At 44.3% G+C, this 15929-nt stretch overlaps 1 protein-coding gene across 1 annotated transcript in view; it reads left to right on the top strand.

The window, feature by feature from the left end:
- The window catches only part of DUSP10 (dual specificity phosphatase 10), a 76291-nt gene that overhangs the window by 1665 nt on the left and 58697 nt on the right, over nt 1-15929 (top strand). Inside the window, exon 3 of the mRNA XM_075749321.1 lies at nt 471-724. The gene's annotated coding sequence lies outside the window, so the exon portion shown is untranslated. The remainder of the gene's footprint in view (nt 1-470; nt 725-15929) is intronic.

Raw genomic sequence — 15929 nt, 5'->3', positions numbered from 1 at the left:
ATGCAGAGAAGTTTGAATATATTTTTTCAAAAAGCTTTCTTTCTATGCCTCTGCGATATCAATCAGGCACAAAGAAAAAGCTTCCAGAGAGTAGCCGTGGACAGTGAGGGTGGGAGGGGGTATGCACTTCAGGGTGACATGAATTCCTGTTTTACTCTGGACCCTGATGCTGGTTGGCTGGATAATCATGTTTGGTGATGGCGTGTTTCTTGCTTCGCAATTATGATTTTCATGTGCTTTCTTTTCCTACATACTTCTAGTTAACTGTCGTTGTTCATACGTAGCATGTGCACACACAAATGGCACAATAGATTTTGTTGAACAATACCAAGCATATGGCTAAATACCCATATTCTGTCATTGTCATAACCCATTTCCCTCTAGTTCTTCTACCTCACAACTTTTTTTTTTTTCTTTTCTACTGTATAAAAAATTTGGAGCAGGAAGTAAACATGGTTTTTCTACTTCAGGAGCTGCCTAACGCATTAGCGGATGCTGAAGAACAATTGATGCCCCGTGACATGTAACAAGGATCGCTGAGGACCACAGAAGCGTTTGGCCTTTCCTCTTCCCATGGGATCAGTCACATGCGACAGGTCTTTCCAAGGCTGAGACACATCCCTCCCTTGCAGAGAGCAGATTTCAGCGCTCTGAGTATCCGGCATGCATCTTGTGAACCTCCTGGAGACAAGGGCTGAGCTGCAGGCAGCCACACTATGGCCAGGTAGGTGTCCACATGTGCAGGAGAGGCAGGACCCTGGTCTCCTGGGTGAGCTGCTGCCCGGTTGGGCTTGTACGCAGGCTGGCAGCCCTGCTGGGGTTTTGCGTGAGAGAGAAGAGGCTCCTTTGGTGGCTTAGCTGCTCCAGGTGTTGCACATCCATGAGATGGATTTTCTTGGGGCAGTGTGAGATTCATCTCTTGTGACGAGTGGCTGGGTTTGTTTTGTGGTGATGAACTGAAGGCAACCAGCCTTTGGGGTCCAGAGGAGTCCCCGGCCCTTAATGCTGGGTTTCCCAGATGAAGTGGAGTGGAGATGGGTTTTTAAGCCCATAATCCCCACAAGAGGTCTGGCAACGTGTCCAGGACTTGTGTGTTTGTTCTGGTTTCCGAGCTCAGCTTTGATACCATTGAGCTATGGCACAGCACAGGGCAATTTCCTGCTCACTTTTCACTTGTCACAAAGGCATTTTTATGAATTCTTGTATCCAGTATAAATAAAACTTTGTTGATGCAAAACACAAGTAAACCAGGATGAAAAGGTGAGAGGACAGCCACGTGGAGGGAGAAACAGGGGGTGAAAAATCACGTTAGTCCTCTGACGGGGTAAGGGTTTGCAGGATTTAGTGAATGTCGTTCCTGAGAGGTCCTTGCAAAAATTAATGCTTTGTTAGGTAGATGTTTATGCTGGGAAACGTACCTGGGATCTGTTGCTGTTAGAAATGAAATAACCCCAAAGAACACTGGAAAAATATTGAAACCAAAATACCTCTTTTGTCATCAAAATTACACTCGATCCTTTCATTATTGTCTTTTGTGTGGCTGTGCCAAGAGCTGCTCCATGACTCACACCCATCCTGTTGGGAATGGTGTAGGTGAATACGTGATGTCTGACAAAGCCACCATGAGAAGGGTGGTGGTGTGGTAACTGGTGTGGTGACCTCTGGTCTCTTATGTTGGTCCCAGTTTGTCATTCCGTGTTCAAGGCTGGCTCCAGATTGTCCCTGACTTCATGGGAGTCCTCTAGCCATAAATCCTCCTGGGATGTTCTAGCACCTGTGGATGGATTAAGGGAGGAGTCCAACAGGGATACGTTACTGCGGGAAAAGTTATGAGACAAAATTAGCGCTACTGTTAGGCATCCTGGAAGAGTTTCACAAATACAAATGACCAGCTTCCCACTCTGCAGGCTCTCTAGCTTGTGATTGCAGGCGTGGTAAGTGAGATATGCTGTGTTTGTAGTGGTTGTGGCCACTCTGCCATCTTTGATGCTGCAATTAAGGCTTGAAAGCTGCGTAACTTACTGATGTGTCTCACAAATGGCACGTCTGTTAAGAGATTCTTCTTCTTAAGCTGAAAATGTAAATACTTTAATAAAAAGGACATAAAGAGAAGTACGCAGATGTTGCCAGGGTTGACCACCCACTCCATCTAGGAGTGTAGCTTATGTCTTCAGTCATTAGCTGGGGCTTTGCATCAAGCAGGCCATCTTGAGCTTAAAAGACTGCTGAAGTCACTGATGTGTTCCCCATACTCCTCCTCTCCCAGGCTCTCTCTTCAAGCCTGTTCTTTCATCTCAGGGGCAAAATAAAGTAGATATTCAGAGGCTGAAGGAAATGCTTAACAAAATTCCACACTGCTGGGGTTGTAGCTGCAGCAGGCAGCCTCAAAGGGAGGCTCTGAGCCACTCATCCAGGAGGTGCAGCCAACCCTGTCCAGCCAGGCAGGAGAGCGGTTATGGAGCCACGGCTCCGTTTCTGGACCGACGGCCTTGGGAGGGCAGTCGGTGTCCTTGTAAAATGCCTGGGACTTCTCTAGGGGCAGCACTGTTGGGAGCGGTGGTGGCTCAGCCACCAAGACCTGGAGGCTCCTTGTGGCAGAGTGTTTTCCTAGCCCTGCTGTAGCCAGCCGCCAGCCCTGTTGCCTAATTCACCCGAGGTCCCCACGGCTGTGCTGCCAGCATGGCTCACCCAGGCGCGTGGGTGGCAGGGTACAGTGGTGAAGAAAACCCACAGCCCTCCTCCTCAAGGTGGTGGTGATAAGAGAGAGCTCGCCTCCTTTATCTCACTCTCTGCCACCTTCCCAGCTGCACTGCCTTTTTTGAAAATAGTTTAAAACAGTTTGTAGTATGCATAAGAAAAGAAATGGAAAATATTGTGAATTCAGGGGCTGTAATCTTACAGATTTCTGTGCGTTTATGAACGTATCTGTGAAAGCACCCATCCTACAGTGAGTTGAAGACTGTCCTCTTCTCCTGGGAAATTTCTTACAGGATAACAGATTTCACTGGGAGGTGTTGTCTTGGGGGCAGCTACGCCTCTGAAGCAAGTCCTCTTGTATGGACTTCTTGGGCAACTTTCCTCTCAAAACAAATGAACACAAAAAAATCCCATCCTTTTCCTTCATGTTACAGCAAGCAAGGGGAAAGGATAGATCCCCAGCAAATTAAAAATAACGGTGTAAAATTGTGCGTTGAACTTAAGAGCTCAGGCTTATTTTGGTTTTATATAGTTTTTTTGCTTTTTATGATTTCATGGATCATATAGCAAATTTAGTTTGACTACCTAGTAAATATAAGTAGGCCTGTAGGAATTGTACTATTTGGCTGTGTTGACTATATTTCAGAGAGACTTTTGAAAGTAATCTGCTTTGGCCTAATGTGGTTCCTGCTAATGTCAACAGTAGAAATCTCCTCTGAATTTCAGCAGCAGAGGGGAAGGGGAACTTCAGTGCTTTTGCAAATACTGTCTTTAAAACATTGACGGAGAGTAAATATCCAAAAATATTCTTGAACTAAAGCTTTTCTAATGTTTATGCCATGACTACATTGCAGCTCATTTGCAAGAATTCGCAGCAAAGTGCTCCCATTCCCCGGGCTGTTCTCCTTAAGTGTTGTAGATCTTCTTCTCTTTCCTTTTTTTTTCCCCAACCTTAACCCATATCTTGTTCTTTAAGTCAAGCAGAGTTTTCTTCACGCCATGCAGCTGCCATACTGGTCGGGTGACGTTTTGTTTTTCATATTTGCTCTGATGATTTCACCAAGGGGTTGAATAGCTGATACCTAATACATGGCGTTGCCTTGCCAGGTATTGCACAATAAATGCAAATATGGCTCAGAGGTCAAAGTGAAGTTAGGGTCTAGTGGCTTAAATTGACAGGCCTTAGGAGGTATGTGGCATGTGTTTATAACTCTCCAGAATCCTTTATTTCAACTTCATGAATTCCTGAGCAATAATGGTAGAAATCATTTTAGAGATTTCTTTTCCCTTCCCAAGTCAGGCTAATATCATTTTAGACATAACACTGCAGATCTGGGCAGCAGGTTTTAAAAGAGAGTGGGTGTAGATTTGGGGGATATTTCTGACTTAAGACAAAGGTCTTTTTTTTTATTATTTTATTTTATCCTGCAGAAATATTTGCACCAGCCTTAAAAGGACCCTTCTCCTTGCTCACAACTCGCATGTAGAAAAGCAGCCTAACTTTTTTGCATCGGTGGTCTGGCCAGCCCAGCATGGACAGCGGGGTCTCTCTGCACGGCGCGGCTGGCTGACTGCTCTGAGCACGTCAGAGCTGTGCTGGGTGGAAGCACTGTCATGGAGGTGTCGTTATGTCAGGCTGGCCTTCTAGGGTCCAGGACCAGCTTCCCAATGTTTGCTTGTGAAGTGCTTGAGATACGGTTACCTTTTGCTCCAGGCTGTTCTCTGGGTGAAATCCCACGCTGCCGCACCTCAGAGGATGCCTCCTTTAAGTACCCTAAGGTGGACAGTCCCATGGTGCTGTATGGTCTATACTGTTGTGCAAGCTTGGAGCTTTTGCTCGTGCCCGAGAACACATTTGTTAGAGCGGGATAGCAGAGGAGGCCAGACCGAGAGCACTGTATGTGGGTGGAAGTTGGCTCCATTTCTCTAGCTGATCTGTCTGGCTGCAGGTGAACACAGGAGCTGTCCCCTGTGGGGACCATCCAGCCCAGCGTTTAGTTTCTGACAACAGCAATAGGAGAGACTTTTCAGGGAGAATGGTAGTTTGGCTGCTGTTCACGTTCCCAACCCTTGTAACCCTTCCAACATTTGCAACTGTTGGGTTAGAGCTATTGAGTCTATTGATCCCTTTAGGACCTAACACCGTTTTTTTGGCTCTGTGAAGCAAGCCTCAGGTACCTGGGGCAATACAGACATCGTTCTGCACAGTCATGCCTGGAGCGGCTGGTCTTGAGCTCTCTGACACATAAGCCGGAGCCACATATTTGCATTCAGAGCTCGTATCTCATTCACGTTAAATGTAGCCTCGCAGCAAGTGTTATCGGTGTTAACAATCTAATTCTTTCTCCCATGGTAAGTTGCTGACAAGTCCTCCTGTTGGTCTTTAAAGGGAAATAGAAGAGATTAAAGTTTAAGTATTTTAAAATAACAAAGTCTTGGAATATATGAGAGGTGGCAGCATTAATGCAGAACGTGGATTCAACTGACGTGAAGGAGTGTGATGGACTAGTGCTCTTACTTTCTGGCTTTGGTCTGGGAGGTGGCAAGGGGTGAGACAAGTGTTATTTGCAAGCACTTGTGAAGAGGGAACTGGCATAGCTCCTGCTGTTGCATTGCTCCTGCTGTTTCATATCTCCTGGGTGATGAATGAAACTGCTTACAAATATTTGTCTCCCTTCTGCCACATTCCCACCTTCTGCACACGTTTCTGGGGCTCTTCCCTCCTCTGTGAAGGGGGTGCACAAGCCATCCCAGGGGGCTGTGGCAACCACTGCATGCAGAGCTTGGGGCAGCCTCCAGGAGCAACACTGCTTAAAATGCCGGCTAAGGCGTTTAGGGGAGCAGAGGGGTGCAGTTTGCTTATACGTTACGTTTGGCATCCGAGACAAAGTTTTACGTGAACAAATAACACATACAAAGAAGCATTTGATCAGGATTTGAGTCCTGGCTGCTCCTCATGGATCCTGGGCTTGAGCACGGGTTTGGTGTTTCTGGAGGGGCAGGGCTGAGGTGTGTAACTCCAGTTTAAAGCAGAGCAGAGGCTTACCTGTGACTTGGGCTGTGTTAAAGACTCTCCGGAGTTCAAACAGTAGGTTAAGCTGTGTGCACAAATACAGACTTTCTACATATTTTTCTTGTCAAATCCACAGCGATCAGAAATGGTAACATGTTCTTTTTGTAATTCTTGGATATTTGTTTCTTTAATCTTCTTTGTTCGGGCCCAATTGGAAGGACACTTTAGGTTCTCTTTGACTTTGGCTGGTTTTGGATTACCCTTGTAATGCTACCTCTGTGCAATGGGGACCAGAGGGTGCATGGGATCCACGAATGTGCTGGAGGCCCCATTGTGCACACATAGATAAACGTGTAATGAAAGGCCACCAGAAGCTCCAAAAGCCAATAATTGAAACAGATAACCCTGGGAATCCTGGTACCCTTCCCTGGCTGAGAGCGAGCAGTGACATAAGCATATGTAGGAGGTCTCTGACAAAGGAGGATTATTTTGCAAATTGGCAGCCTTACTGCCTGCGACAACTAAGTCCATGGGGTGTCTGTTTGGGTTCTCATATCCTGAACAACTACCATCTAACGAGTCCTGCTCATGTTAGTCTGTCTAAAGGGAATAGAGGAGGCTTTCTCATCTGTACTCCTTAGCAGATTAAGTTTTCTGCTCCAGGGTGAGCTGCTGTTGCTGATCAAGTGGTAAAAGAGAGGAAACATGCTAAGGAAAGAGGGAATGGAGAAAGGGAGGGGAAAAAGACTTCCAAAATACCTACTAAAACCAAATTACAAAATCAGTTTTTCTGCCCCTCAGAATACACTTCCACTGGAAGCAGTGATGAGGGACTAGTTATTCATGGCCTTGTCCAACCCTTATTTCGTCCTCTACATGGTATGGTTATGTGTGTCAAAATACATGCCTGTTTAGCGTCTATGTTCAAACTAGGAGAACTTGGAATCACTCTGAGCAGTGTTCTATTTGAAAAGAAAAAGTTAGCTGCTGTCAGTTCTGTTTTCTTCCCTGAATCTCAAGATGCTGGTAAAGTTAACACAAAGCATCACTGAACAATATACTAATTTATATTGGTGGAGAATATAACCCTAAGCATTATCAGACTGAGTATACTGAAATATAATATAAGGCAAGCTAACTGGCATCACTTTTAGGAATATTAATGAGGAGACACAACCAGAAGGGTAAACAGAAACAAATAGTGTAGGATTTCCCACTCTGGAAACAAGAATCATCACTTGCTGATGGTCCACAGAGTTGGCTGAGCTTCTTGAATTGGCTCAGCTCCTTGTCTCCGGCTGCTAAACTACATTGAAATCAGATTAAAAACACATTGGAGATGTTCCTTATGTTAGTCTCCATATAAATAATGGTTTTTCCAGTTTGCTAGTGACAAGCTGTAGATGACACAAAGATCGGTAGAGGGGCAAGCGATGGAGCTCTGGAGAAAGGTGATCCTCTTTCACAGAGGACTTGGACTTCAAACTCAGTTTTTGTTGGAGGTTGGCGGAGTTGGAACACTCCGATTTGAAATTAAAATTCATAACTTTTTATATTTCCCATCCAGGAAGACAGGGGTGAAGACCCCTGGAAGCGCTGTGGTTCCCAGTTCTATAATGTTGTGCCTGGTTTCTATTGCGACTTTGTTGAAATCAAACTGTTTTCCCAAAACATTTGGGTTAGGGAAACTCCAAGGGAAATTCCAGTTCAACACTTTTTTCCTGACTAGGACTGGTAAATTATGCTGAGGATTTGTCAGCTACACTGAGCAGGGTGAATTTCTTTCTTAGTGTGTCCCAGTCAAACAAAGTATGTTTTACAGCCGTTTGCAAAGTAATGAACACGGGAAAATGCAGACGAGCCTTGTAGAATGAATAATAATATTGTGAAAAGTAGCAACCCTTAAAAGGATTTAGGGGTAAGTGAACACAAGCTCCAATCTGATAATGTGGCAGAAAGTCAAATGAGGCTCTTAAGCCTATAGCCAGGGAGGTTAAAGAGTGGACAGTTGTGACGTATGATACTGGTGGGCACAACAGTGAAACAGTCTGTCCAGTTCTGTTGATCTCATTTAAAGAAAATGTGTGGAAAAAGATGGGCAGAAAAATGCCTAGGAAATGATTCTTGCGTTTGGAGAAAATGCTGTCCAAAGAGAGTTTGAAGAACTCATCACGCTTCACTTGTCAAAAAAATAAGATCAAGAGGTTCCTTGGTTATGATGTAGAAACCTAATACATGGGGAATATAGCAGGTATTGAGTCTAAACAGATATTGAATTTAGTGGGGGAAAAAACCTGTAACAGGACCCATTGACTGAGAGCTGAGGCCATTTAGAATAAAAGTTAAGGAAATGTTTTTACTGGTCTGTGTTTATCAGTCACTGGGAAAACTGCTAATGGCAGCAGTGGATTCTCATCTCTGGATGAGAACAAGACAGGCTGTCTTTTAGGAAACAAATATATACCAATTGTTCGTAGGGATTAGTGGATTCAGCAGAACAATAACAGTCTGAATCTCAAGGAGCTGTGATAGTTTACAAGCTAGTTTAAATGATCAGATGGTTTCATTAGTCTTAAATTCTAACAGTTACGAGACAGGATCGTGAACAGTAGAGGAAGTGTCCGAGGCACCATTCCAGCTTGTCATGACATTGCTTACCACTAAAATATCAGATAGCCATCACACTGGAAAATAGAACAATAGAAAAATAATATAAAATCTTTGCCTAAGATTTTAGGCAAAGGCAGGCAGTCCCTGCCTGCAAAGAACAGGGACCAATTCCCTGACTTTGGAGTCCTGTTTCTTTGAAGGCTGGTAGAAGATGGGACCCAAGCTCTCACCTGCCCTGGGAATAGCAGAGCCTGATGTTGAGCAGCCTCATGTCAGTGTCACAACTTCTAAAGCAGTGGAGCATATGTTATTTTTGTGTAGCCTCAGTACACACCAGACATGCTTTTGTTGGTAAGCCTCCACGCTCTGATCGCTAGCTCCCATCACTGATGGTTAAACAGCAAGCGGCAAGACAAATTGAGGATAGATAATAATGGGTGATGGAGATTTAGCTGCTGTGACCTTGAGACTTGCACATGAACTATCGCAGAGTGTCAGGAAAAGTGCTTCTGCCTCTTGGAGAAAGGACATAGATGGCATTGTTTTATGTCTCTTGATAACTCGCCAATGAGTTTTATTATTAACACTGGCCTCACAACGAGGTCAATCAATCAATCAATTTCCATATTTGGAGCATATTTATAAGAAATGCCTTAAAGCACTTGCCAAAAATACAGATGTCCCTGTGAAATCTTTAAATAAACAAGAGGACTGGAGAGGGAGGAATCAATACAATTTTTATATATGTATTGATATTTCATATTGTATATAATCTGTAAATGGATAGTCAGATTTTATATAATACCTTTATATATAACCTTATAAAAAACATACAGTTGTGATGCAGTCCTCTACTTGCCCTTTCTTTTCCATCTGCTAAAAGGTCATTGTGTAAATGCTGGACGGCACAAATCACACTTCCTTCTGGCTGGAGAAAGCAGTGGAACTCCTTCTTATCAAACCTCCTGATAAGGATACAGTACAACATCTGTTAAGTCTTTTAAAAATGCTGCTCAAGTGGACAAACTCAGGTGTCAGACTAATATGCAGTAGAAGCCTTTAGATTCAAATTATCTGTAGAGTGGTACTATGGTGGGTCTTTAACCAAGGCAACAGTATTTGGGGAAATCAGCCAGCTGGGACTTGAAATAATTCAGATTCATAAAAAATAGTAAACTGTCATACAGGAGTGAAACAAGAAACCAAAGGAAGAGCATTGGATTCAGACACAGTATGACTCTGCTTCTTGTGAGGTCCCTGTAATATCTATCATTGTGCATATCCAGATTTCTGAGAGGCAGGAGATGATAATTGAGCCATATGTAATAGTGGCAGGGAGCTGAATAATAAATTCTATGCTCAGCCAAGCATTGCTTAGTTTCTGTTTGAGTTTCATTTCCAGCAATTGCTAGACAGTCAAGATTGAACTCCAGACAAGCAGAGGTAGGACCTGGATTGCATCAAGAATTATGTGTTAGTCATGAGAATTACAGCATGATTAGAGCATCAGAAAATAGCCCTGTGAAGTAAGGGAGAGGCTGAAAAGTGTAGAAACAAGACCTGAGATGGATGTCACCATGTCAAAATTAAAAGAAAAGAGCAATCTTCCCTTGTGGCAACTAAATGCTGCCTCACAAATAGGAAGGCTGCCCTCGATCCAGATGTCTCTGGATTGCCTCCCTTCTGAGGGTGTGTTGGCCCTGAGATTCCTCCCCTTTCCAAGTGGGTTGGCTGTGGGGGCACAGCTCTCCAGCCCTGGGGCAAGCTCTTGGAGGAAACCCTGCTCCAATCCAGATAGCTCTGACTGCAGGCTTCAGCTCCCTTTGCTTGGGAGTACTTCCTTAGCCTGCTCTTGCCCTTGGTCCTGCCTGACCAGGTGCCCTGTTGATTCAGGGCCAGATCCTGACCCCTGGACTTGACTTTTTAGCTGGAACTTGGAGCTGCCTTGTCACTATGGACTGGCTTGGTAGTCTGGACTCTCTGCAGACCTTGGTTACAACTTCTGGATAATAGGTAGCAGGGCTGGAGCTATAAGGAGTGTTGTCGCAGTGCTGTTGGCTTCAGAGGATGTGTGGCTCGCTGCATGTGCAGGATCTTCTGGCGCAGTGCCACGTATAACAGCGGCAGTGCATCAGGACATGTTGGACTGGCTGTGAAAGCAGCAGCTCTGCCAACGCTTGTACTTGCACAGCTCAGCACAGACTGTTTGCATCCAGAGCTCCTTCCCAATTTATCATGCTCCTGGTCTGTACCTCTCTCAGAATCACTTCCACTTCTAATGTGAAACATTTTGGTGGGGTTTAGTTTGACCTCCAGCATCACTGTTAAGCTCCTGGTCCTTGGAGGCCAGATAGAAAACCTTAACTTTGAGTTAAGCAGTCTTTGAGTGTTTGGTCACACACTTGAGTGTTACCAGGCAGGAGATTCTAAAACTGAAGGTTGACCTGTTACAGCGAACTTGCACGGTGTACCTTTGTAATTTGGAAGAGTACACTCAGTTGTGGAGTTGTGTGTGTTTTGGGGTGTTTGGTTTGTGTGTGTTTGTTTAAAGTAGAAATGGCTACAAAAATAGGATCTTTTCTTACTTATAGGGGATTGTAAATTGATTTTTGACAACTTTTGCCTTGGAACAGGCCAGGAGTTGGTCAAGAGTTTTATGGGTCAAGATTAGCAGGCAGCCCAACACGGATGCTGTTGTAGTAGGTATCTGCTACGGACCTTCTGATTAGGAAGTAGTAGTAGATGAGGCCTTCAAACAACTGAAAGAAGCCTCACATTCATAGGCCCTTGTCCTCATGGGGGACCTGCCCTGATATCTGGTGGAAGGGTAATACAGCAGGGCACAAGCAATCCAGGAGGTTTCTGACCATCCTGAAAAGTAAATTGAGCAATTGGCAAGAGGAGACATGCATGGATGAGCGAGGAGTTCCTAACTGAACTTGGAAACAAAAAGGAAGTGTACAAGAGGTGGAAACAGGGGCAGGTGACCCAGGAGAAGTATTGAGTTGCTCTCTTGATCATGCAGGGATAGGATTAGGAAAGCCAAAGCCAGTCTGCGGTTGAATCTAGCAAGGGATAGAAAGGCAGCAAGAAAGACTTCTAAAGTATGTAAACAGCAAAAGGAAGACTTGGGAAAACATGGAGCCACTGCTGAATGGGGCAGAGGAACTGGTGATAAAATGACATGGAAAAGGCTGAGGTACTCATTGTCGTCTTTGCCTCAGACTTGACGAGTAAAATTAACCTTTGGGAATTCCAGGCCCCTAAGACCGGAGGGAAAGTCTGGAAAAAGGAGGACTTACCCTCAGTGAAGGAGGATCAGACTAGGGAGCCTGGACATGCACCCATAAGGCCTGACCTGTTGCATCCATGAGTGCTGAGGGAGCTGGCTGATGTCACTGCAAGGCTGCTCTTGATGATCTTTGACTATATTGAATGGTCATTATGATTGGGAGAGGTTCATGAAGACTGAAAGAGCAAATATCACTCCTATGTTTAAGAAAGGCAGGAAGGAAATCTGGGGAACTTCACGTGTCCAAACACATGAAGGACAAGGTGGTGATTGGGAGTTGTCAGCATGTATTTACAAAGGCGAAGTCATGCTTGAGCAACAGTGTTGTCTTCTACAATGAGATAAGTAACTTGATGGACAAGGGGAAAGCAGTAAATGTTTGGATTTTTTTACTGTGACGGTAGTCACGCTGGCACAGGTTGCCCAGAGGGGTTGTGGAGTCTCCATCCTTTGAGATACTCAAAATCCAACTGTACATGTTCTCAGGCAACCTGCTCTTGCTGGCCCTGCTTGAGCTAGGGGGTTGGACTAGATGATCTCAAGAGGCCTCTTTCAACCTTTATTGGTGAAAGCGTGAATTTATACACCCTATGTAGATTTTACAAGTGAAGAACCTCTCAATCCATATTGCACCAGTCAGCAGCAATGATGAATTAAATAAAAAAGGTCATTTTCTAAAGCTAATGTACAAAATGCATGGAAGTCATTAAAAAGTCCCACTGATTTCAAAGGGCTTTGGCTTAGTTCCAATACTCCTTATTTAAATAACTATCTAAACGGCCTGATTTTCATGAATATAGGGAATGCAGCTGCTCCAGAGGGCTTCACTGGGCTTTGATCAGGCTCTAATTAGTTGTACTTGTTTAAAATGTTTCTAAAAAGTTTGAGAATTTGGTGGTTTTTTTCAGTCAACAAACTCAGTAATTCCTGGAGGGGTATGGTTTAAGCTTTCCCCCAAGCTCAACCTTTTATATAAAATAACTTTAGACAAAATATTATTATAAAATACAACTTTGAGTACGAAAAATCAGCAACATGGTAGAGACTGTTCTGTAATCATGGAAACAGGCCAAAGGTTTTGGTGTCTCATGCTTGTAAGGGCAAAATTCTGGGTCAAAGAGTGCTGGAGGGTGTCATCCAACAAATGTGTGCCATGTCAGAAATCAGAGATGGGAATGACTGGAGATTAGGTAAGAAGCATTGGATCCCCCTTTCCTACAAGTGGCAGTTGTGTGGGAGGCAGTAACTCCAATGACAGATGTGTTTGCCGTCTAGTTAGTCAGTAGGTGCGGGGTGTGTGAATGATGATTTTTCTGAAAAAGAATGGTAATAGAATATCCTAGACTGACTAGAGATCTGAGATTCATTATTGAAAAACTCAAATGGGAATTCTGAAACTGTTTCCTGAATATTGGAAAGCTGAGATGCCAGAGGGAAAGTGATAGCAGTGACATTCTGGTGAAATGTTTATCAGCTATTGTCATACTTTATTAAAATCAATGAATTAAACACCCTCAACAACTATGCAAGTTATTAACAGCTTGTGAATGTGTAAATCTCATTCTTAAAGAAGGTCACCTGGGCAGCATTTCCTATTCTGCTACCAAAATGTGTGTAATTTCTGTATAAATTATGTTGCCTTTTCTACACCTGAAATTATCCATTGGTTAAATGATTATAATAAAAAAACAGGCCTTTAGCTCACCGAGATATATTGTTATTAGTCATAGTGTAGTTCCTACTAAAAGTTCAATATTTTTCTTACATAATTACAAGATGTTATTACTTTTTTTTTTTTTAATACTATATAGGCCTATATTCTATTTCAAATTATTACCACATCTTAAGGCTGATGTAGCCAGAACATCTTGTGTGGTGTAGATTTCTTCTTTGGAAGCATTGGTAAGCATGGCTTCAGCTATATTTCTTCTCTATCTGCTGCAAAAGCAAGAAAAAAACCTCTGATTGATGCGTATGACCATGGGGAAAGACAAAGGGGAAATATCCAGCCTGGTTAAGTGCAAACTAGAAATATCAAACCAGACAGCTAGCTAAGCAGACAGCCAGATAAGAAAGATAGGGGTGACCACAGAAATACACTGAGAATTATACTTAGCTCAGCTGGGGAAACGCATTGAAGAAGTAATGTCGCTCCTGAAGATACCCGGATGCATAAGAAGTAGCATGAGATAAAGGATAGAAAGGTACACCTGCCTACTGTCACCTATTTTACCCACCTAATGAAAATTCAGGGTATAAATATAATCTTAAAATAAATGGCCTTCTATGATGAGGTTATAGCGTTGGTGGATAAGGGAGGGGCAACTGACGTCATCTACCTGGACTTGTGCAAGGCATTTGACACTGTCCTGCACGACATCCTTGTCTCTAAATTGGAGAGACGTGGATTTGATGGATGGACCACATGGTGGATAAGGAATTGGCTGGATGGTCGCACTCAGAGTGATCAACAGCTCAATGTCCAAGTGGAGAACAGTGATGAGTGGCGTTCCTCAGAGGTCGGTACTGGGACTGGCACTGTTCAACATCTTTGTCAGCAACATGGACAGTGGGATCGAGTGCACCCTCAGCAAGTTTGCCGACGACACCCAGCTGTGTGGAAGGGATGCCATCCAGAGGGACCTCGACAGGCTGGAGAGGTGGGCCCGTGCGAACCGCATGAAGTTCAACAAGGCCAAGTGCAAGGTCCTGCACGTGGGTCGGCGCAATCCCAAGCACGACTATAGGCTGGGCGAGAAATGGATTGAAAACAGCCCTGAGGAGAAGGACTTGGGGGTATTGATTGATGAGAAGCTCAACATGAGCCGGCAGTGTGCGCTTGCAGCCCAGAAAGCCAACTGTGTCCTGGGCTCCATCAAAAGAGGTGTGACCAGCAGGTCGAGGGAGGTGATCCTGCCCCTCTGCTCGGCTCTTGTGAGACCCCACCTGGAGTACTGCGTCCAGCTCTGGGGGCCCCAGTACAGGAGAGACATGGACCTGTTGGAGCGAGTCCAGAGGAGGGCCGCAAAGATGATCAGAGGGCTGGAGCACCTCTCCTATGAGGACAGGCTGAGAGAGTTGGGATTGTTCAGCCTGGAGAAGAAAAGGCTCTGGGGAGATCTAATTGTGGCTTTACCAGTACCTGAAGGGGCCTACAGGAAAGATGGGGAGGGACTGTTTATGAGGGAGTGTAGGGACAGGACAAGGGGTAATGGGTTTAAGCTGAAGGAGGGTCAATTTAGATTAGATATTAGAAAGAAATTCTTCACTGTGAGGGTGGTGAGGTACTGGAACAGGTTGCCCAGAGAGGTTGTGGATGCCCCATCCCTGGAAGTGTTCAAGGCCAGGCTGGATGGGGCTTTGGGCAACGTGGTCTAGTGGAGGGTGTCCCTGCCCATGGCCAGGGGAGTTGGAACTAGATGGTCTTTAAGGTCCCTTCCAACCCAAACCATTCTATGATTAAATACTTGTGGGTTTTTACTGTAATAACAGTAAATGGAAGTAATAACAAGTGCCAGAAGAGGAAAAGGTTGGTTCTTTAAATGGTCAAACCAGGCTCTAGCTGTGACCAGGAGGGACCAGCCAGAAGGGTTGTGAGCAACAGTGAACTCTTCCCCTTCCCTAGAGACCAGTTGTCACTACAGAGCCATGCCATTAGCCCAGAGCGAATAATTCACCTGCAATCCACCTTGAACCCATGAAATCAATGTAGTTTGCTGGCATAGTTTGAGAAATAACTTCTGAGCCTCCTCGAGTGAAAGCGTATTATTCTGTGAAACAATTTGTTGTTCTTGAATGAAAAGGACAAAATTCCAGCATTCATCATTTCCAGCACTGTAAACTCTAATGAAGCTCTAGATGTTTCAAATTTACATGAATGTAAAACAGGGAAAGATTCAGACCACAAACCTCACATTTTTGGCTCTCAGACTTTAAGCTTGTTAAGAAGGCGCAGATGCATTGACTGATAGAAGCCTACGCTTTCTTGCTTTGCTATGCAGGAGAGGAAGTGGGTTTCATCTAAAATGCGATACCACAAAGAACTAACTTTTTCCATGTCTGATTTATACAATGTTCTTTGTAGCTAGATTCTTGGCAACCATCAAAATATGACTAATAAAATGGCTGCACTTGAAGAGATATGTGCAGGATCCAGCTACTAAAATGAAGTGACCTTCATCTTCGTGTGGGCATTCCTTATGAGAGTGCTTCCGGGTTTCTTAATATGAAGTGTTATTCATCCTCTTGACCTGGCTTTAACCGCACTGATGCGGTGCAGTAGCAAGATACTACTACATGAGGTAGCTGTCAGTACCT

This window comes from Balearica regulorum, chromosome 3 (genome assembly GCF_011004875.1).
Source record: "Balearica regulorum gibbericeps isolate bBalReg1 chromosome 3, bBalReg1.pri, whole genome shotgun sequence".
Lineage (NCBI taxonomy): Eukaryota > Metazoa > Chordata > Aves > Gruiformes > Gruidae > Balearica > Balearica regulorum.
This window is presented reverse-complemented; position numbering and strand designations above follow the sequence as displayed.